The following is a 24,215-nucleotide window of genomic DNA, read 5'->3' on the forward strand; positions in this document are numbered from 1 at the left end:
AGAGTTCCTACAGCCTCGTATATGGATACTTAAAGGTGAATCATTCATTTGGTCATATCTGAGCCCTACCTCTATAAATATAAATTTTACATGGCTTATGGGAGTGAAGCACTTAAAGAAATTAGATGAGGAAAAATAAATCAGGCACAAACACTCAAAACATTAGAAAGGGAATTGAGGGGCAATGAAATATATATTTTTCTTTCCATTTCTTATGTCTACTGTTAAGGTTTTATGGAATTATTTTCCCAGGACTTGGCTATTGGGTTTATTGGCTACCCTTCTCAATCTTTATATTACATGGCCAGATATTTGTGAACTTTGGGTGTTAGGCATTTTTGCATGTTTTACCCAGAACTAGATCATGTGCTGTGATAGTTCTGAATTCATAATTCACAATACCTTTGGCAAGGTATGCTTAAAAATGTATATGATTCTTCCTAATTTTCTTTTTTAGAAGTTATATTGAATTGTTAAAACATAGAAAAATCTCTAAATAATAATATAATGAGTAACTGTATATCCATCACTCAACTTAAGAAATAAATATTACCAGTAAGTTGAAACTCCAATATCATTTTTCATTTTATCCCCACCCCATCAGAGGTCACCCTATCTTGAATTTGGTAATTATTATTCCCATTTATATCTTTTTTTTTCTAAAGACAGTAATACATAGAATGCAATGATAAATGTGTAGAAGGAAAATGGTGTATGGCTTTTCATATTTTAATGTTTTATGTAGATAGTCTATTTTACTGAAACTTGCCATTTTTTTGCTCAGCATTATGTTTGTGAAATTCACCCATGTAAATATGTGTAATTCTAGTTTATTCATTTTCTTGACTATGTAGTTATCCATTATATGAATATTCCACAAATAATTTATTCATTGATGTTTTGATTGACATTTAGGTTGTATCTAGGTTTTGACAGTTGCTGTGAGAGCAGCTGCACATGACTTTTTGTGTATATATGCAAGAATTTCTCTGGGATACATGCTTAGGAGAAGGATTGCTTGGTCCTAGGATATGTACTTCAACTTTACTAGATACTAGATTGCTGACTTACTCTTCAAGGTGGTGAATACTCATTTACATTCCCATGAGCACTGTATCAATATTCCCATTGCTCCACATGCTCTCCAATATTTGTGATTGTCAGACTATTTATTGTTTTCTAATCTGATGAGTAAGAGAAGGCCAATTTTTATTGGCCATTTGGGCTTCATATTTTCTGAATATCTATTTAAATGTTTTGTCCATTCACCAATTGATTTAATTATCCTTTTTCCCCTCTGCCAACTTTTTTTTTTTTACTGTGGTAAAATATGCATAACATAATATTTGACATTTTAGCCATTTTTACACATACAATTCTTGGGCATTAAGTACATTCACAGTGTTGTACAAACATCACCACTATTGTATTTCCAGAACTTTTTCATCATCCTAAACAGAAGCTCTACAGCCATTAGGCAATACACTTTCCTTCTTTTCCCACCCTCCGCCAACCCCTGGGAACCTCTAATCTACTTTATGTCTCTATGAATTTGCCTACTCAAGATATTTCATATAAATGAAATCAGACAATATTTGTCCCTTTGCATTTAGCATATTTCACTTAGCATAATGTTTTCAAGTTCATCCATGGTGTAGCATGTATTTCTTTTTATGGCTGAATAATATTCCATTGTATGCACACATTGTAAGACTTTTGCCTCCAGCTTCTGCTTCTTGTTCAGTTCTTCCAGGTTGTCTTCTTGACTTTTATTACTGACTTCTGCTTTTCCAGAAGGAGAATCATGATTTGACTTTCTATGCATCCTTCAATCTAGGCCTTTGAGTATCTGACAGAATTGGGTTAAACATTTTGACTTGTGCCTAGAATGAATATAGACTTGTCCGCATTTTGTTTTCCATTTAATTCTAGAAGATGGAAAAGTAAGCATTTATATTGGTGCAATCCCAAAGACTTTCTAAAGCTAATTTAGTTTCCTTGGCCAGTTGTAGTGGTGCTTGAACACACAAACCGCGAGATCATGACCTGAGCCGAAGTCGGATGCCTAACTGACTGAGCCACCCAGGTGCCCCCCACACGTTTCTTTTTTCTTCTATTCTTTTCAGATGTTGGATGGAATCCCATATTTTCATAAATTATAAATTTTATTTGGTAAAAGCTAATCAATACTATTTTGGCATCCCAATTTGTATCTGTACCTGCGTCTTGTGTGGAGAGATGAAAATAACGGATAGCTCTGAACCCTTTAAACAGGGAGAAAAATGACGGCTGCTCATCTTCCCTGGGGTTGGCAAGGAATCATATGAACAGAGAAATAGGGTAGGGGAGAACCTTGATTTTGCAGTTTAAAATATATAACTTCTTTTTTTAATGTTTATTTATTTTTTGAGGGAGAGAGAATGAGAGAGAGAGACACACACACACAGAACACGAGCAGGAGAGGGGACGAGAGAGAGAGGGAGACACAGAATCCAAAGCAGGCTCCAGGCTCTGAGCCATCAACATAGATCCAGATGCAGGGCTCAAACCCATGAACTGTGAGATCATGACCGGAGCCGAAGTCAGACACCTAACTGACTGAGCCACCCAGGTGCCCCTGAAATATCTAACTTTTAAAAGTAGTATAAGAAAACTTATCAATTGCAAGGATTATAGCTGAAAGAAGCACAACTGCCTGTCATATTCTGTAATAAACTTTAAAACATCTATGATTGAGAAGTCATGGGAAAAGGCAAAGGGATTCATCTGAGACTTTGAAGATCTGGGTTTTCATCATGGCTCTTCCTTCTCCTTGCCAGATGAGTATGTTTTCTTTTTTTTCTGTCTTTTAAAAAATTTTTTTAATATTCATTCATTTTTGAGAGATGGAGAGAGAGTATGGGTCGGGGTGGGGGCAGAGAGAGAGAGGCAGACACAGAGTCTGAAGCAGGCTTCAGGCTCTGAGCTGTCAACCCATAGCCCGATGTGGGGCTTGAACCCACAGACAGCGAGATCATGACCTGAGCTGACATCGGAGGTGTAACTGACTCTGAGACACCCAGGCACCCCTGGAAAATACGTTTTCTGCATATTATCTCTGGATCCTTCTCTCCATTTGGGATAGTGATGCCTGCATTGCTGTTATGCCAGGATTTTTGAGAGGATCACGTAAGGCAATATGTGGGAAAGAAGCTCACGAACCAGAAGCACAGGCCACAGCTTATGTTCATCAGGAGCAACTGGTTCTGGTGAGTTAGAAGGTATTAGAAAGCCACAGCTAACTGAAGAGTTATTTTTAAATTCTCACACTTTTCTCATTTTTAAGAGGATTCTGCTTCTCTAAACATGACAGAAACCTATAGCTGACATTTTAGATGTCAGTTTACTCTTTGGATACATGGAAGTTGGGGTTAGGGTGTATAGATCCTGCAGCAATCCTCGGAACAAGGCAGAGCCGAGCATCTGGAAGAAGATCCATTCTAGGATGGACGTTGTGCCACCTGTGTTTCTCAGCCTTTCTGTCTTCCTGCTCATCTTTTGGGGGAGGTCCTCCCCCATATACCTTGCTGTGGATTTGGGTTCACAAAAATACACTCATTCTTGGCAAAGTGTTCCAGATGCTGGGAGAACTACTACGGAATAATCCTGCTCGGCAGAATGATTTGATTCAAAATGTGGCCAATTTCTAGCCAGCAGAAGGCTCCTGAAATATTTGTAGCATCTGTGGCTCTGAGCTACTCCAGTGCAGAGGTCCAGATGCTGGCAGGCATTTCTCTCTATTAAATCAGTCTTAAAGGATTGCTATATGCACTTCAATCAAACCTTTCCCACACACACGTTTCCATAAAATTGCTGCTCTACAGCAAATCTTTCCAACCACACTCATGTAAATGTGGCTTTTTCTATGAATAGAAGAGAAAGAATATGTATAAAATCTGCTTCAACAATAGCACCTTTATATACCCCAGCAAGCTTTATGTTGTGTGATGGGACATTGCTGCTTGATCCTTCAGAGGCTGTCAGAGGATGTTTGGTCAGGCTTTTCTTGCTGTATGTTTAGTGCATTCCCATTATGTCATAGAGGTGGGGCTCAAGGATAAAACCTTGTTTTATGGATTTCCTATCCTACATTTCATTTCTTTAAACTTTATGTCTTTCCAGCTCTTTTCCTTATACCCAGGTGAAGTAGGCAGAGCAGGTGTTATTATCTACATTTTACGGTTAAAGAAATCAAGGCTTAGTTATGACTTAGGGATGTTAAATAGAGTTCACTGTACTACATTGAGTAAGATTTTTAACTATGTTATATTATGTTACTTATTTTTGAGTTTTCTAATATATAGTAGCTTCATCTTTGATCAATGTCTGACCCAAATCATAGGAGTAAAACCTGTATCCTTTTGAACTCTCTGAGATTATAGTTAAATGGATATAGATTTTTAGAAATATAAACCAATGTATTTTCATTCCCCCTCAGTCATGATTCCCTACAGTAGGTAAAGGCAGATACCTTCTAGAACAAATACATCCATAGGGTAGAGAAGGGGGATTTGGCCTTTCAGGATGTCCTCACCAATTAGAAAACAGAAGAGAACACTCTTGATACTGGGAAGGGGAAAGTGTCCCATTTCCTTGGGAGTAGCCTGGGGAGGCAGCCAACCTGTATGAGTAGGAATAGACTGAAGTTGATGCTATTGGTGGCAGGATGTGATTTAGCTATGGGTTAAGATGAATCTGGCACTTCTCCATTTCCAAAGCCAGTGGGTGAGATACAGATTTCAAAGTTCCCATGGGCTCTATTGGGGAAACATAGATGTAGAATGGGCCAGCAGGCATCAGGGGGCCTTTCTCAACCAGAGATGAGTAACTTTGATCAGGGACTCCAGCTACTTCTCTAGCACAGTGTCTCCTCCCTCCCTCCACAGCGGTCACAACACAGGACCTCATGGCCCAGGGCTGCCCTAGTGATAGAACTCTCAGGACCCTCTGTGGATCTAGGCTTACCCCAGCCCCATCATACTGAGGACTTAATAATTTACTCTTTATACCCACATGCCATCTTTCCATCAAAAATGTGGGGTGTCATAAGAAAAATTTGGCAGACTGAGTATTTTTCCAAATAAAGTTTTAAGTAATTCTTTTAAATCAACTTAGAAGACAGAGAAGTATTGAATTCATTAGTTTAAAATTACTTCTTCAATCATTTCTATTTCCACCTTCCCCCTTCTCCCAATTCCCAGTGAAACGGAGGTGTTCACAAGAGATTTAGTTCAGTTAGAGGGATTACAAAGGAAGTTGTATTTTTTTGTTTTTGGTAGTATATCTGAATTTTAGGATGTGAATTATCCACCCAGCTTCAATAGGAGAGGGAAATATTTCGGTGGAGCTGAAGGGTATGTTAGAGGTCGGTGTGTATGAGAACATTGGAAACAATAGGAAACCCTGGGCATTTTTCCTTTCTTATATTTGCTTTCATTCTTGCTTGCCTAAGGATCTTTTATATAATGGACGTCAGCAAAAGTGCCTTCCTCCAGGAGGGCAGTCCCTGCGCCTACTGTGCAGGCCTCCAAGGGTCTCTTGGTTTCTTGATTTAATTACCATAAGACCTTTTGCAGTTGCCCCATGGTGCTTCTAGGCTTTCCCAGAAGCTGTGCTATAAATCTTCCACCCACTGAAACCTTTTGTATATCCCTCAGCCAGAATAATTGGGAAGAAAATTATGTGCATGTTATTTCAGTTGGAGAAAGTGCTAATAATTCAGGGATCTGTGCAGTGGGACATAGAAATCCATTACTTTTAGGGTTAGCTCCATATTCTATTGACCTTGGGTAACTCTCTGGGCCACTCTAAAAGGAATTGGGCTATGTGATTTTAAATGTCACCATTTACATTTTGCTTGATCTGCCTATTCACTTAACACAGATTTATTAAGTGCCTACTATGTGTTATCTTAGATGCAGAGATGTGATAATGAACCAAATAGGCATGGTCTATGCCTTCATGGTGCTTTTATATAGATACAAAAATTGAGAAGCTTTAATAAAATATAAGGTGATATTTACCATAAAACCATGACAACAAACTCTAATCGCTTTATAATCAAATGATCTTTTCAAGTAAATCCTTGCTCCAGATATTCTTAGGCATACTTGACCAGCTGTCTTAAGAAGCCTGGTTCAGGTTGGATTCCCCAAAAGGGCAGCAGAGAGAGAACTGAGGTCTCAGCACAGATCTTGCTGGCAAAATGATCCTTTTCTGATTGGAGCAAAATAATGGAAGTGACTGACACTCTGATCACCTATTATATGCTAAGTGCTACCCTATGGGCTTAACACACATTACCCATTTGGGGGAAATCAATCTCAATTACTCTTGGCCTTGAACTCCCAAGTAAACTGTAGATAGATGGCTTTCTGTCAGAGCTTTCCGTGTTCTTTACCATGACCTTCTTTTCTAATTTAGTAAAATAGAGTGCAGAGGCCACCAAATAGACTAACCTAAAGATAAGGGATAAGTGGTCAGGGAACTTTTTGGTGAAGAAAGGGTGTGTATGAGGGAGAAACAGATGGGGAAGAGTAATACCAGTGAGTTTGCCTCTTCATTTTATAGCCATCTATATTTTTTTGAAGTAATGAAGCATTTTCTTAAGTGGGAAATCCTATCATCTGTTGTGCTTGAGTAGGCTTGATCTAAAGAGAAGCAAAATATTTCATGTTTTTATAAGGAACTCTGGGGAAAAAAAACAATGACAAGCCATCTGGTATATGTCTAAAATCTGCTCTGGAATGTATATTTTACATATTTTCTAGATTGTCATATTTTACTGCCAAGCATCCTTACAGACACACCTATTTCAGGGTTACATGTCCAGATGATTGCTTAAAGAGGACATGGTATCCCTCCCCAATCCCAAAACCAGTATTCTGACCATCATTTATTCAGAATGCTTAACAAAATAGAGTCTCAAACTATGGCATAAACACCTAAATATTCATGGACATGAATCTGTTACCAGGGGGACTGGGGAGGTCTTGGACCCCGAGGTCTCTACCTGGGGTAGATGTAGTGGGAAGCTCTTGGTCTCACCATGAGAAAGAATTCAAGGACAGACACAGCACAGTGGATGACCAGCATAAGCAGGAAAGTTTATCAAAGTGAAAGTATTCTCTCAAGACGTGAGTGGGTGAACTCAAGTGAGAGCAGTGCCCACTGGGGTTTGGGTTTCTATCTTTTGTTGGCAGTTGTTAACAAAAGGGTAGACTATTCATTACGTGAGGAAGGCATTTCTTGGAAACAGAGTGGTCTCTTTCAGGAATGTGGATTACGCTTTTCATTCCTTATTTGGTCAGGGGTTTCCTGTTGCAGCACTCTTAGGGAAGAGATTTTAGTATGTTAATATAGTATAATAAAGGAATAATGTGAACTTTGGCCTACTTTGTCAGCCATCTTGGGCCTGTCTGGTTTGATCTGGTTTCTTGTGGTTTTGTTTTGGAGTGCTGCCAGGACAGGCCTGTGATTTCCTCATAGTTGGCCATGAACTTCCTCTTTGCTGATCTCTAGGCATCCTGTTAGAACCTAACTAACTGCCTACTCTATCAATTCATGTGTGTTGAGGCAAGTCCTTGAACCTGAAATAGCTCATTTTCTGAGCATGTACTACTTTCTTCCTGTAGAAGTGTCAAAATTTATATATGATGATTTAGATGGGGAAAAAATAAGAAAAATTTTATTTTCTATCACTGGATGTTCCTTTGCTTTTGAGCTCTATACCTGAAAATGATGGGAAAACTTAAAATTTATAAAGAAATCTTGGTTTCATATTTTTGATAAATCTTCAACTAATTTAAAGTTCAAACTCTTGGGGTACCTGGGTGGCTCAGTTGGTTGTTTCTAAGTCTTGATTTTGGCTCAGGTCATCATCTCACAGTTTGTGGAATCCAGCCCCACTTTGGGCTCTGTGCTGACAGGGCAGAGCCTGCTTGGGATTCTCTCTCTTCCTCTCTCTCTGCCCCTCCCTTGCTTGTACTCTCTCTCGAGCTGTTTCTCTCTCTCAAATAAATTAACTCAAAAAAAAAAAAGCTCAAATTCTTTATTACTGTTGTTTCTCCCCTACCAAAGGTCCACCCTACTTTCCAAAGGGGGTTCTGAGTATAGTGGAAGGTGTGGTAGAAGGTGGAAGTGGCCTCAGGGCCTCAGGGGCCCACTATCTGGTGTCTTCTGAGGCTTTCCTGGAAATTTCCCTTGACCTGACTAGCTGGCCACTGATATCTGCTGAGTGTGGATCATCCTACCTAGTTTGTTTGTGTGCCACGTGCTAAATGCTGCTGATTATGGATCTTCCACCCTCCAGGACCCTGGTCCTGCAATTATGACCAGGTACATACTTTGTAAGACTCCGTGCAAAATGAAAAAGTGAGGTCTTGTTCAAAAATTATTAAAATTTCCAGATGGCTACAGCAGAGCGTTAAGCCAAGCATGGGGCCCTTCTGAGCACTGGGTTCTTTTAAGCTTCTCTGCTATACCTACTTTCCAGAGTAACTCAGAATAACCAGTCTGGCAAAGAGACCACTTTAAGTCCTTAGGAGATTAGGATGGGGGAGAAACTGAATGGGAGAATACAGATTTATGTATTTATTTTTAAAGATTGGGTGGGTGAGAACATGGATGCATATTAATAAGTCTTGTCTTTGACACATGCTCAGTCTCTGAATTCTTGTTACACTTGTGAATGGTTGCTTCATCTCTGTGTCTCTAAACCAAGCTCCCTGTAAGATCCTTCCTGTTTTTGCAAAGGTCAGCATCCTCTTATTGAGGTGGCTAATTTCTCCATGTTGTGACAACTAAAGGATTTTAAATATATGTATTTAAATATATATATTTATGTAGGTCTTTTATATTAACACCATTAAAACTCTTCCTTCTGCAGCCTCCCCCACATGCTCTAATCTTACACAACAGTGCCTTAAAATAGTAAGCTTTCGTATTTACATTATTTTGGTACTATGTCTTCAGGATGGAGTGGAAAACATTTCTTTGGGGTGGAAATAATATTTGGTTTGTATGAGGGTTGGTGCATTAAAGGAAATTTATTAAGTATTTGTAATCCATGTGCATGCTGGTGGGTGGGCCCCATCTTATTTATTTTAAAAGGAAATGTGATTGAAATCCATTAGAATATAATAAAATCAGATTAGAAATTAGAATAACACTGGGGCGGCTGGGTGGCTCAGTTGGGTAAGCGTCTAACTCGATTTCAGTTTAGGTCATGAATTCACGGTTTGTGAGTTTGAGCCCCACCTGGGGCTCCTGGCTGACAGTGTGGAGCTTGCCTGGGATTCTCTCTCTCTCCCCACCTCTCTCTGCCCCTCCCTTGCTTGCACATGTATTCTCTCTCTCTCTCTCTCTCTCTCTCAAAATTCATTCATTCATTCATTAGTAAGAAATTAAAATAACATTGTTAAATTCTAATTCTAGCATCATCTATATAATGCGGGCATATACTTAGGAAGTTGAAATAAGATTAAAAGTATCTTGCCAAAAAATTAGGTGGCAATTTAACATAACATTGGCTGCCACTTTTTTTTTATTATTCAGAAGGCTAATCATTCACAAATTACATATTGCTATGCTAACAGTATCTTATTACAATGTCTAAAAATCAGATTGACATCTTTGTACTAAGGGACCCTGGTTCTATATTAAATTAAGAGACCATTTTTATTTTGTAGTTTGCTATTTACCTGGAGCACCACAGCAGCAATCATACCTACAATTACAGACAAAGAGGTACGATAAGGTGGCCATCCACCCTATTTGATTTGTTAGCAGCTAACAGCAGCTTCTTAACAACATAATTTAGACTCATGCATTGCTTGCAGAGGCAGCTGATAGTGATATTCCTGGGGAGAGAAGGAAGTGTTCTATCCAACAGATATATTTGAAAAGATGTGCTAATGTGTAGTTAGGAGAAGATTATTGCCAGGGGTTGGGTTTGTAGATTAAAATATTTTTTTTCTCATTAGTAATATTGTTACATTTAAAAATATGATTGGTAATTTCCGGATTGACTTTCCTCACCCCTCCTATCCCTTTATTGTGTTTACATCCTAGTGAAATAGTAGCACATTGCTGTTCATTAATCAAGTCCTGCGATTCCTTCATAATGCTTCATAAATCTGAGCCTTTCCTTAGCTCGGCTCTCCCCACCACCCCATGTTTAGGTTTCTGTTGCTTCAGTCCTTCACAATTATAAAAATCTCTTTGTCTTCCTGTATTTGCTCTTATCCCTATTTTATTTATCCCCCATACAGCTGTCATATTAATCTTTTGAAAATGCCCCTGGATTACACTATTCTTGTACTCAAAAAAACTTAAAGATGCCCCAGAGCCTGGAGAATAAAGTCCAACTTTCTTATTCTGACATGTCCCCTGCATCATTGGGCCCCAACTGCCTCTTCAACCTATATTCCTACTGGTCCTCCCAAAGAATCTGTCATTTCATTTCCAATTGTCTGTTGGCAACCTACCCAAGCATGCTTCTGTCCTCATGTGTTTTTTCTCACTGTGTTTTCATCACCTGAAATGCTCTCCTATCATCTCATCACTTATCCAAGTTATTGTCAGTCTTCAAAGTAGCCTAAGTTCTCTCTCCTCCGTGGGCTTTTTTTTTTTTTCTAGCACTTGAGGTAACAAGCATTTTATTTCTTTTAATTTACTCAACCAATGATTATTAAGTTCCTTCTGCATGTCATTTTTTTTTTACGAGGCCCTAGAAATGTAATAGTGAGCAAGCCAGATGTGGTCTCTGCACTCATGGAGGTTCCAGGCACAAAATAGAGTAAACCTCTCCATTTCCAGAGCATTGACTATCTATGATCTAATTTAGGCAAAAGATATTATTTACATATATTATATATGTGGCACAGAGTGTGTATATTTATATCTTCTTTCTATACTTGATTTAACCCTTTGAGAACAGAAGCTACAGCTTATGTTCAATTCCATGAAAGAGGCAGTGTGGCATGTTGGGAAATAGTGCAGTTCTGTAGCCAAATGGCAAGCCATCAGTTTGGTTCCAGGTCTTAATGGTTTTGTAGCCTTGGATGAGTTACTTAATTGCTCACAATTTCCTCCTTACAAAGTAGTTTAATCATATACCTACCAAAACAGGATGGTGATGAGTATGAAGTGATTTCATACTTAGAATGTTCTTTTAACAGAGCCAGGCCTATATTGGGCGCTTAGCAAATGTTAGTTTTTGTTTTTATTTTTATAATGCCACAGCCTATGTGGCCTTAGGCAAATCATTTAACTTCACCATAGCTTCTTTACTTCATCTGTAAGGTAAAAACCATGATGTAACCCTATTGAAGAGGTGTGTGTGTGTGTGTGTGTGTGTGTGTGTTTGAGGAAATTAGATAAAAGATTCAAGTTCTGGGAAAATCAGATCGTGCTGTAGAAATGTAAGGCTCATTCATCAGCCTGTTCTGGTTGTCTGGGAAAAAACAACCACAGTTCCTGCCCTCCCAGAGCCTACAGTCAACAGCAGCAGCAAGAGAGACAAATAAGCCATTACAGTATATTGTATTAACACTTGGACAGGGAAAAAGACAACACTGTTCAAGTATGCAGCAGGAATATGTCATGTAGCCCTGGTGTGGCAATAGTTGGAGTAAAATTCTTTTACCTAGGAGGGATATTGAAGCAGATGGAATGATGTGTGGAGAAGCAAGGAAAAGCATGTGGTTGACTTGTTTGAACATGAAATAAAATTTAGGATAGTTGGCACTTCGGACGTGGCCATGAGAGTGGCCAGAGGGTGGGTACATAAGGTAAACAGGACAGACTACATGATTTGTGGGGTCTACAACAATATTAAAATGTAGACCTCTTTTCAGACAGCAAGAACATGGATTTTTCTTTCTTTTGCAGGCTCTTATTTTTTAATTTGCTATTTAATGTGCTCCCTCAGGCACAGAGATACTTGGAGGGTAAGTGCAGACTCTCCCACTTCTCCTGTGCCCTATCCTGCAACTTGGTGCTAATTGTCCAACTGCAGCTCTCCCTGAGGGCTGGGGCCAGAGGGCAGCTGCATTTGCTAGGTGGGGGGCAGAGAGCATTCAGCTGAGGATCCCTTCTGGGAAGGTGAAGAGGCAGAGTGTGGTAGGAGGCCCCAGTACATGCTCCATTGTCTCATCAGCCTTCATTGACAAAATTCAGAGATAAAATTAGTAAGAATTTCAAGACAGTGACATTCTGAGTATGGGAATCTGTGTGACTGTATTATTGGTATGGGATTATTTTCTTATGTTCTAGGGATAAAGTGTAGATATAGCATAAATATATATGATGCCAAATCAATGGATCATTTGGGTCATTTCAGAGTTTGTTTTTAAAAAGTAGTTAAAGGGCATCTGGGTGGCTCAGTCGGTTAAGCCTCTGACTTTGGCTCAGGTCATGATCTTGAGGTTCATGAGTTTGAGCCCAGCGTCAGGCTCTGTGCCGCCAGCTTAGGGCCTGGAGCCTGCTTTGGATTCTGTGTCTCCCTCTCTCTCTGCCCCTCCCCCGCTCGTTCTCTGTCTCTCTTTCAAAAATAAATAAACATTAAAAAAATTTGTTTTAAAAATAGTTAAAATTAAGCAGGAAATAGGTGAACAATTAAACAGGGAAGAGATGTGGAAGGTTATACAGCAGCTTAAATTGTTTCCTGTGAGTGGTGAGATTATTGTGTAATTAGCTTATCTAAACTTTATAATTGTTCTAAAATAAACATATTATTTTATAACAAGAAAACATAAATTATAATGATTTTTATTTAAAAAAAATCTCTGGAAGAGTTTTCCTTGAGTACTGCTCAGAAAAAGTGAAGGTTCCAAAAGATGTATGTTCATAGCAAAAATGGGTGTGTTAAATCATTAGCCTGCTATTTCCAGAATAAACCCAACTTGGCAATGATTAAACAAAAAAATAACCAAAGTATTTGGATTTGTTGGCTAATAATTTATTTATTTTTTTACTTTTCTTTCTAGGTTTATAACTAAGATGAGAAAATTATAGACCATTATTTTGTATTATAAAGATATTTTGAGTAAAGTGACATCAGCAAGATGGTAAAATAGGAGTATTTTACCATTGACCCCAAACAGAATTTACCCACTTTAGGAGGTGTATAGTTTGATGAGTTTTGACAAATACATACAGTCATGAATCCATTACCAAATCAAATATAGCTTATTTCCGTTACCCCACAAAATTCCCTTATGCCTCTTTGTGATCAATCTTCTATCCCCTAGCTTCTAGCAATAACTGATCTGATTTCTGTCTCTATAGTTATTGATTGATAACTATTGATTTTAATTTAGTTGCACTGTGGCTGGAGAACACAGACTTTATTATTTGGTAAGATTTGCTTTTGGCACATTATGTGGTTGATTATCATAAAATATCTTTAGTTTTGAATTATTGTATGCAGAGTTCTATGCATGTCAGTTAAACCAAGCTTGTGTATAGTTTTTTCCAATCTTCTATCACCTTACTCATTTTCTGTCTGCTTTATCTATCAATTTCTGAGAAAGGTATATTAAAATTTTCCACTGTTGTGGTGGATTGTCAATTTCTTATTACGGTTTTGTCTAATTTTTTTTGCCTCATACATACATGTTAAGATTAGGTGCTTATAAATTTAGAATTGATAAATCTTCCTTGTGAATCAAAACTTTTATTATTATAAAGTAACTTTCCCTTATCCCTAAAATTCTTTATTTAATTTTTTTTTCTGGTATTAATCTACCTTTCTTCTGGCTGATATTTGAGTGATAAATTCTTTTTTCTTGCCTTTTATTTTAAATATTTCTGAGTCCCTATGTTTTATGTGATTTTTGTCCAAAGCCTTAAGCTGTATTTATTTTTTAATGCATATAATTTCTGCCTATTAACTGAACAGGTTAGGCCATTTACATTTATTATTACTTATATTTTTAATTTGTTTCCTCTTTTTGCTTCGTAGTTTATCTTTTTCTGCCACTTTTGAATCCTTTGAGGTGTTTGTTTGTTTGTTTGTTTCATTCCTTATCCCCACTGCTTTGGAAGTTCACTATTTTGAGTAATTACTCATAAAATTTTAATATGTCCACTTAATTTGCCAAAGTTTAAATGTAATATCTCTACTTCCTTCTTGAACATTAAATAACTTTAGAATTCTTTAAACATGATTATACCCTTCCCATCTTCTATGTTATTGTTATCCAGAATTTTAGTACTTATCTGGTTTTATATTCCTCAAATCAATTGTTTTAAATAATCTGTTTAGATCCATCCATATACTTGCTGGATTCTTTATTCACTACTCCTAGCATCTCAGACTTTGCTCCTGATATCATGCTTCTTCTTCCTGAAGTGTGTCTTTTACAAGTTCTTTTAATGGTACTCTGTTGCTAGTCAGTTCTAATTTTCTCTTGTTCTTTTTAGCTATGTACACAATTCTGGGCAGACAGTTATTTTCTCTGGATGCTTAGTGCTATTATGTCACTGTCTGAGTTTAGCCTGGATGGTTTATAATACATTTAAATTTTTGTTGGAAATTTATTTCTCATAGTTCTGGAGTCTGGAAATCTCAGTGATTTCAAGATGACAGTATGGTTGAGTTCTGGTGAGGATCCTCATCTGGCTTGCAGACTATTGTTTTATTGTATCTTCATATGATGGAAGGGGTGAGACCTAATGACTCAATCATCTTTCAAAGGGCTCACCTCCAAATACCATCACACTGGGGGTTAGGATTTCAACATACAATTTCAGAAGTGGCAGCACAAACATTCAGTCCATAAGAGTCAGTATTTTGTTTTCCATTGTTGCCATTAACTAAGTCTTAGGATTCATTTATCTTCAAATTCAGTTTTGGAGACTCTCAGTCATGGTTTCCACAAATATTCCCTCTTTCTCATTCTCATTATTTTCTTCTAGAAATCCAGCTTGACATATGTTGGAGATTCTCATTCTATTCAACATGTCTCTTAATTTCTCTTTCATAATTTGTATTTCTTTGTGTTGCATGTGGAGCAATTTCTTTAACTTTATCTTTCAGATAATGTCAACTTCTTCAGTAGGAGTATAGTTTTTCAAGGGTCCAGGCCTCATGAAGGAGTCTTACTATTCAGTGTAGTACTGAATAGTACTATTGCTATTAGGACTAGTTTGTGCTTTGGTCCTATTTCCCTAGAGGTTGTTGTTAAATGCAAATCTAAACCTGAAATTAGGTCATGGATAAGAACGAATGCCCAAGGAAGCCAAATCTCACCTTACATTACTATACTGGTTTTCAGTTATCTTTTCTTTTTTTTCACCAGTCCCTAGGTATTTCCTTTATATTTTATGATCTCAGCTAACATTTCAAAGGGTGTTCATTATATTTCATCCAGTATTTCTAGATGTTTCATTTATAAAGGAATTTTTAGTATATTTATCTGCCATATTGCTAGAATAGGAAGTCCAGAGTTCATCCTTTGCCTGAATTTCTTTTATACTTGGTCAGATTTTAATAAGTATGTACCTTAGCTTTCCATATCTTTGTGCTTTGCAAGAATGCAAAGCATTCCACAATCCTGCTCTCTTGTATTCACTATTCTACTCATTTATCCACCAGATCTTTTTGATCTATATTCTTTCTTAGTTTCTTAATTTAAATTTCTAATGACACTTGCTACTAACTAGCTCAATGTAGGGATACAGGCATTCTTAGATGCCACATAGCTGGAGGCAGAGTCAGGGGAATGAATGAACTTGATCGTTAATCACCCCACCTAAGGGGTTATTTTTACTAATATTGAGATTGGCATGAGAAGTGGGAAAGTTATGATGTCTGTAAATGTTCCCTTAAATAGCAAATTATTTCTGTGTAGGTATATAAGGCTTTAAGTATAAAAGGACCATGGTACAATGCAAAATTAAGCAATATGGAACTGATGTTTCCCCAACTTGCTTGTAAAATGTCACTGGTAGCTATACACCATTTTTGGGTACTTGGAGCGGTCTTGGGAAACTGTGAGGAGACACCATGCATCTTCTACTGCTCTGTGTAATCCCCTTATTTCAGGTGAGTTTCTATATCCTTTGGTCCTTTTTAAAAATTTTTTAAAGTGTATATTTATATATTTTGAAAGAGAGAGAGAGAGGATGGGACAGAGAGAGAGGGAGAGAGAGAAGCCTAAGAAGACTCTGTTCTGGCAGCACAGAGCCTGATGTGGGGCTTGAACTCACTAACTGTGAGATCATGACCTGAGCTGAAAAGAGTTAGATGCTTAACCGAGTGAGCCACCCAGGTGCCCCTATATCCTTTGCTCCTTAAAGTCTTTGTGGTTCTTTGTCACCAAGCCAAACTCAGCTCAGATGATACATTAACTTCCTTCAATATAATAGGCTTTCTTTCCAACCATGCTGTGCATTTACAGTAGGGATTTATAATTGTTATGATATTATAAGACTTCACGTAAGACTTTAGATAAGACTTCAACTAGGTGGTAAGCTTTTTAATGACAACATTGTTGTATCTTTCATGAGTTGTATCCCATTGCTATGGCTGGTGCTTCATACACACTTGTTGAATAAATGAATGTAAACATGCCTTTCTCAGTACATCTGAGTGGTCTATCATGGAAATTAATATCTAGAGACTTTTGAAAGTGAATTTTATATCCATAAATGAAACTGTCTTAGCCCTAGTGGCCTATCATTTCTAAGAGTTTTAGTACTTAGTGACCATTTAATGTATGGATTATTGACCTATTCACTCATATTGCAGATGCTTTAAGCTGTCCAAGTCTGCAACAGAAATCTGCTACAGACTTTAAGATAAATGACTTAATAGTCTTTAATGGTTGCTGTTATGGATGGCTGTGCCCTTAATTGATAGTGTAGCAGATTAACAGCTCACTGGATAGATTATTTCACTCTGCTATATGTTTTAGAGAATGAATATATCTCTAATGGTTCCAGTCAAATCAAATATTTGCTGAACTTCCACTGTGGGCAAAACACTGTCTGGGTACCAGAGTAGGGGTGATGTGGGGGGTGAGAATCAACTTTCAAAGCACAACAGCAACAAAATGCATGCAGTAAAAATGTCAAAATCAAATGGTAGGCATCTATAATGAATGCTTTCTATGGAAAGGTTCACCACTTTTATATCAATGGGACACTAATAAGAAATGATATTAGTCATTATTCTTAAGAATCTCTAAAACAGATATTCGTTGAGTGTTTGCATAGGCACATTTAATTGTGCTAAAAGAGTGTTACTGAATATTATTGTTTATAAAACATGAAATTAACAAAAACATTAACAGCATTTGAGTGATTAAGAGATGTGTTAGCAGCAGCACTAGCAGCCACAGTAATCATGGCCATGGTTAAAAACAAACAAACAAAACTTGTTAAATACCATGCTATGTGTGTTTTCTTCCTTGCTAGTAATGTCAAGTCAGAGAAGATTTGTTGCAAATGAGAAGAGGGGGACTCCTCTGTCCATTTGTGAGACTGTGTGTAATGGTTCAGAATATGGGCATTGTTAACAGACCTGATTTTGAATCTCTCAGTTTTTGATTACCAACAGTATGAAGCTGGGCAAGTCACTGAACCTCTCTGTAGTTTTATCAGTTACGAAATGTGTGTCATACCTGCTTTTATGTGTGGTTACTTTACCAGTAGTTATAAGTGCCTGGCACGTAGCTTGCACACTTAAAGTGTTTAAAAAATAGTAATAGTTATTATTCTAGTTATTCTGTTTATCCCAAATCCATGTGTCTGCCATGATTGTAAAAATCCAGCAAAGCCATTTACTGTTAGGGAGCAAGTGTTTGGAAAGTCAATGTGAACGTTGATGACAAAGAGGACATGGGGCATCTGGGAAGCTGGGGGAGCTGGGAAGTTGGACTGGGAAAAGATAGGCTGTTTGCAGGACAAGCTGGTGAAAACAGAAGATAGAAAACTGTGGTTGCAGAAACTGGGTGTTGGTAATTGTGGAAAGAAAGGGAGAATTATCGCTGTGTATTCTCCCAATAAGCCCATGAAGACTGTTGTTATATCTGGTTTAAAAGAGAGAAATATTACTAGACAGCACACTGGCGTTTGCTCTTTTTAGCCTGTCCTATAGAACCAATTACAATTGCACTTTAATACCCGAAAACTATTTCAGGGCAGAAAGGGTAATGCTTGCACTGAGAAGGATAATAGATGTGGAGTTTCTCTGAAAAGAAAAAAAACGAAGAAATACTATGCACATTTATAATATGGTTATTGTCCTTCCTTACATCTCTGTGCCTGAGTTTTTAACCTAATCAAGACTTGGTTTTCTTGACTCTTTGGCCTGCCTCAACATTGCTGCAATTCACTGGAAGGTTGGAGGTCACAGAAATTCATGCGGTGCAGAAAGTCAAGTGAAGAAAGACTTTATTTCCTCATTAATGCATTTTTACTTACATAAAATGGAAACGCTTGATAAATACCAATAAATCTTGAAGAAAGAATTGGCAGAGTGATAAAAACAAGTTTTCCTCCTGCCCATTAAATGTGTCTTTTGGATACAACAGAGGAACCCACTCACGGGCTGTCGGCTCCAGCACCTCTCACCTAAAGCAGGGGCTGCACAGCCCACGTTGGCTCTAAGATTTCAAGTCCAGAGTCAGCTTACGTTTCCCATTAGGCAGGGTAGTCTTGTGATTCATCGCCAGTAGCCTACCCCTGGAGGGATGGTTAATGAGGTTTGAAGTTTCATTTAAATTTTCTTTTCAAAATCCTTTTCTTTCCACAAAGATGAAAGTCAAGAGTTTCCAGATAAGCTTAGCTGGAATGCATTCCACTTCTCTGAAGTTTAAGAATGGTGAAAAAAATGTGGGTAGAAATGCAGGGACCGTGTCTGATTTAACTGGGTGGGACTGCCCCAGCATTACCTGCTGAGAGGTTTCTTGGGCAGGTACCAATTTGCCTCAGGCATTTAGAGGGCTTATTTCTTCAGGTGGGCTGGTCCATTATCTCCTCAGGGCACAAGCCTGCTTTCCATTAGTGCTGATGTGAAGGGCGTGCTCACTGAATCATGAGTGCACAGACATGAGTGTGAAAAGCTAGACTGGCGCTGTCGAAAGGAGTCAGCAGGGCAGGAGGAGGCTCTTGAAATGGTGGCAGACATGCTTGCCAGGAAGTTCGCACTTCCTGATATTTCTATTCCTGTCTTTAGAGGTGGAATTGGGACTTTGGAGGTAGAATTTTAGGACTAAAGAAAGCCAAATGTAGAGCATGAAAGTTTTTACTTGGCTCACAGGTATCAGCAGGGTTAGGAGACAGATTTTCAAACTGCCAGAAAAGCAGGACACAAAGAACAAGAACAATGAAGATACTATGGAACGGCTGGTCTCGGCCAAGTGAAGAAGCAAGAAAGGATGCACTGTGAGTACAGGTGTGGCTTGCTGCAGCAGAAAGCTTCTGACCTCCTGACATAGCGTGAATCCTCACCAGCCCCAAAGAGCATGGCAATTCCAAGTTCATTGCTAAGTAATAATTTATCACAGTTGGAGGCTCTCATAAAAGCTGTTTATATAGATGCTGTTCTTTTGAAAAAGTTAGAAAGGTTGAAGTGGGGATGAGTAGGAAGGGTCTGTAGGCAAATTTTATGTTGTTATGATTTGGGTTTCATTACAGCTTACCTAGTAACCTTGATGCTATTTCCCAGGGACTTTGTGTCTGCCTTCATTTCACTGGGTCAATCAGTATTTCAAACAAATGCATGAAGCTAGGTGACTCCATATCAGGAAAGCAGTCTTCAGGCTATAAGAATAATTATGGCCAGTGTCATCCTGTCATGTCAACCACTAAACTCTAGATGTGTGTTTTTAAAGTGTGGACCCGGCTACCTACATCAGAATCACATGGTGTGTTTGCAAAAATGCCCCCCCACCCCCACCCACCCGCCGCAGATCTGCCACAATAGAACTTTTTGATGTACACACGTACATGAACACTCAGGGGACCCCTATAAATCTAATGCTTGAGAACCACTGCTTTTGTTGATGTTTATTAGTTTTAAAATGTAGGTGGACAATATTTATATAGGCAGTTTTTCTTCCATACCTACCTATCTGTCAGTTAAGGTGAAATGCATACATGTGGTAGCAATGATCTTTAATTCAAATGGCCTCTGTAGAGGTTCAAACTAGAAGGCTTGTGCTTTCCCAGAAATCCAGACTGCAATAGCAACATTTTCATACTTAAAAGTAATAATAATAATGTCTTTCCAAATACTAGGCCTATCAAATACATATCGGTAGATTAACTAGTCACCTTGACCAATTCTTAAAAAAAAAAGAAGTGCCTTTTTCACCCATACTTATTTTTACAGTTTAATGCAACCATACTCTTCCATTTAGATTGATTTTTAAAAACTTGAATGGTCTTTCGATCTTTTTGGAACTGCATTGTAGAGGCATGCCATCATAGCACATAATATGTGTAAAGCATGTACCAGAGTGCTTGTCATGCGATGATGCTCAGAAAATGAGTCTGGTGCTTTGTTCCTTCCTCCCATTCTCCTTCTTTCCCCTCTAGATGGCTCCAGAAATTCATATCAACTTTGTGGTAACCATCTCTCTGATTCATGATTTCTACTTTAAGCCACAGGCAGTCTATTCATCCTATTTATAACATTGAAGGTAATTACAGGTACCATTTGGTTCTTAATTAAAAGCATCTTCTTTGCCTGACTTAGTCCTTCATGTAAACTTGGAGGTGTATGCTTCCTACGGAGTCCCTGCTCTCAACATGGCCAATGGAGAAAGAGAAGATAAATGTCGGGAATTCCTTATGGAAAGTGTACAAATTCCACTTCCATTTTGTCCCAAGTGGGGAAAAAGTAATATCCATGCTTTCTTTTTGAGAAAATAAATAAAGCTGTATCCTCTCATCAGTGTGATTGCAGAGTTTTGAACAAAAACTTTTAACTGGACTAAAGCCACCTTTGTTTATCTCTTGTGCTGACATTATCGCTACCTTTGGACCAGTTATGCAGAATCTTCTAACAGAGCAGCTCCTATTACAAGGTTTGAGAGACAACGTTACATATTACCCTTTACTTTCACGTATATAATCATATGTAATCACACAAGAGCTCCTCAAGAGGCACAGAGAGGCCATTTTTCTTTGCTGGGACAATCCCCGCTTAGTTTGCCAAAGATATTACATTTCATTCTCTTCACAGTTATTATACAAATACTCATGAAAGTTACCATTTATTTTTAGGGATCATTTGGAAGTGTTCCTGGATTACAATTTTAACTCCAGAATATAGGTCATTGGCAGAATGCATATACATTTATATCTACATCTATATTTATATTGTAAACAAGTTTAACCCCATTCCTGGTGCTCCTTTAAAATTGTCTTAATTTTCTAGAGCAGTGTTGCCCAGATTACAGACCTTGAAGCTCATCCATCTCTTTCACATGCTGCCTTTGCTCTTCATGATCTCTAATTTATGTATTGGAAAATCTTATTAAATCAGATTTGACAAGGCAAACAACAGTAATTTCCTCTTTCTGTTGGTTTCAAATGTGGCTTCTGGGTTACTTGAGTACTAATAGTTTCTTTTCTTCAGTTTGAGTTGTACTGGGATTTGAAATTAAAAACAGTCAATTTAACTTCCAGTACCATTGGTTTTGAGGAAAGACAAAAACAAAAATGAGGAAGTTGGGAAGACTTCAAAGGAAGTCTTTACATTCTATATGAATTTGAATTAATAGTTTGTGGGGAGTAGGGCTTTTTCAATTCATTTAGAAACAATGTTGACATTAATGAAGAAATTAAAAAAATGAAGTGGAAGATAGAGCAGTGGAGAATTCTGATTTTGATGCCAACTTCTCACTGAGCTAATCTTGGGGTTATAGATTTTTTTCTAGAAGCCAACTGGTTCATGATTTCCAATTTAAGCCACTTATAAAGCTCATAAGTTGGGTGTGGAGATGGAGAGGTTGATGTTCAGAGAATATGGCTAAATGGCAGGGTTCTCTGAATTTCATATGCTTTAGGATGGTTACTTCTAAAGACTACTGTCCTTGAGGTCAATAATGAGTTGGTGGAAATTTGGGATGTCAATACCTTCTGGGAGGACTAAGTCTATTTGATACTTATGCTTGATGGGAGCTGCTTAACAGGTCAACACGTGGAAGATGTCAGCTTCAGGGAGTGGTAGTCTTGGTCTAGGGGCAGAAGGAGCGAACTGAGGGAAGACACATGGATCAGCAGAGGAAGAAAGGAGAGGAAGAAGGAGAATGCAAATACTATTTGAATAGGAAGCTTAAAAGTAATGATTATCTACTTGAGTAACTTGAGAAATATTAATAAGTACAGAAGTCTATAATAAGTACTTTACACTAATAAATTTGGTTATTTATTCCTCCTTTTATCAGGATATTTCTCTTGACAATCATGGAAAAATGTCCTTGTAATAATCCTGAATCTTCAAAAAATATTCAAAATATATTCAAAATCTTCTTGGCTTCTGCCCAGTCCATTGTTTCTCCCTTGACTCTTGGTCTAACCTCCACTTCATTTTTTTGTTCTTGTTGTTAGCCAAATTCTGAAAACCATAAAGTGACCACATCATTTAAGCTCATTTTTATTTCCCCACTGCTTGGTCCAGTGTCAGGCATAAAGTTGATTGGTTAGCTGTTGAAATTGTTGAATCATTTTGTTTTCAAAGATAAAATACAAAGGCTTGAGTACCACCCATCTTAGTATACACAGCTGAAATGTCCTGACCTTTCTCAGTGAGAAATTTGGGGTACATGGGTCTGTATATATGGTACTCTATGCATGCCTTTCTCTCTCTAATGGGGGACTATCTCCCCCTATATCTCTTTAATCTCAGCCTGGTCAGTGCTGTGCAGTGAATGGCAACGAGTGGGGGATTAAATAAAGAATGGAGAAAACATGAAGAGCCCATATGCCATTTCATTTGGCCCTTTGAGTGTCCTCTCTTTATTGTGAATACTGAGGGATGCTTATACTAAAGGGTCCTGCTAGTAGCTGCCTGTGGTTCAAGAATTCTTCTGCATTTTATGCAAATTTAATCCAGATGTTAAGACCTTTCTCAAGAGTTTAATGGTGCTGGGGTTATTGCATCTAACCCAGAGAGGACTATTCATATGGTAATAGATAATTTTGCTAGAGAGGAGAGCTGGGAGTTGAATCCAGAGTACATCGCTTCTGTTCCAGGCCAAACTGTTTTCCTAAAGTAGGAGAAATGTTGTATTGGGGATAAAGTGTCCTACCTCTAGTAGGAAAAATTCAATTTCCCTGAAAGATATGTCACCACTTTTCCCTTCCTGAGACTTTAATCTCTGTATCACAGTGGAAAAGGAGCTGAAGATCAAAGATGCAATACAAATTACTGGGTCACATTTTGAACCCTACTTGTGTGGTCATCTGAACGTCTAGGAGCAGGAGGAGGCTGGTGGCAGATGGAGATCTGTGGGAGTGTCGGAGGAACAGCAGGGAAGGCTGGTGAAATTATCTCAACACAGAATGGTGATTTTGATACTGTGTTCTGCCACCAAGCACAGGTTATTAGCTGTAAAAAATCAATTTTCTTTGATAGTGTCTCTACGTCCCTTACCTCTTCTCTGAAATTTGGGTGATGACCAAAGTAACTTCAGACAGTATACCGCATAGCACATTATGTGTTTGTTGCATTTAGTTGATCTGGACATTATAAAATCAATGGATTATGATGCTGAAGCCAAATTTCAAAATGTATACAGTATTTTTCCTATCTCCCTTGTAATTTCAATCAGATAAGGTTTTTTGTTTCTTGTCCAATGCCATTTGGTGAACATTCAGTTTCTTGCAAAAAGCTAAATGTAATATGTGGATATGCTTCAATCTAATCACAACGTATTTATTTAGTTCATAACATGTGCAAAGTACATGGAAGGTGCTGTGAAACAAACTTTGTATTAAACACAGCACTTTTCCTGTCTTACAGAATTTACCCCTGTATGTGAAAATGCTCTTGTTTCTTTCTGAACTTTTGAGCTTATCTTTTGTATGATGCATTGTCGACAAATTGGAAACAAGAGACTAAATATTGTCCAGAAAGTCATTACCCTAACAGAAAACTGCCAAAATTTGGTGTTTTCTTCCAGTCTTTTTTTCTGGGCATGTTAGTTTTCTCCTTG

This window comes from Panthera uncia (genome assembly GCF_023721935.1).
Source record: "Panthera uncia isolate 11264 chromosome B2 unlocalized genomic scaffold, Puncia_PCG_1.0 HiC_scaffold_24, whole genome shotgun sequence".
Taxonomy (NCBI): Eukaryota; Metazoa; Chordata; class Mammalia; order Carnivora; family Felidae; genus Panthera; species Panthera uncia.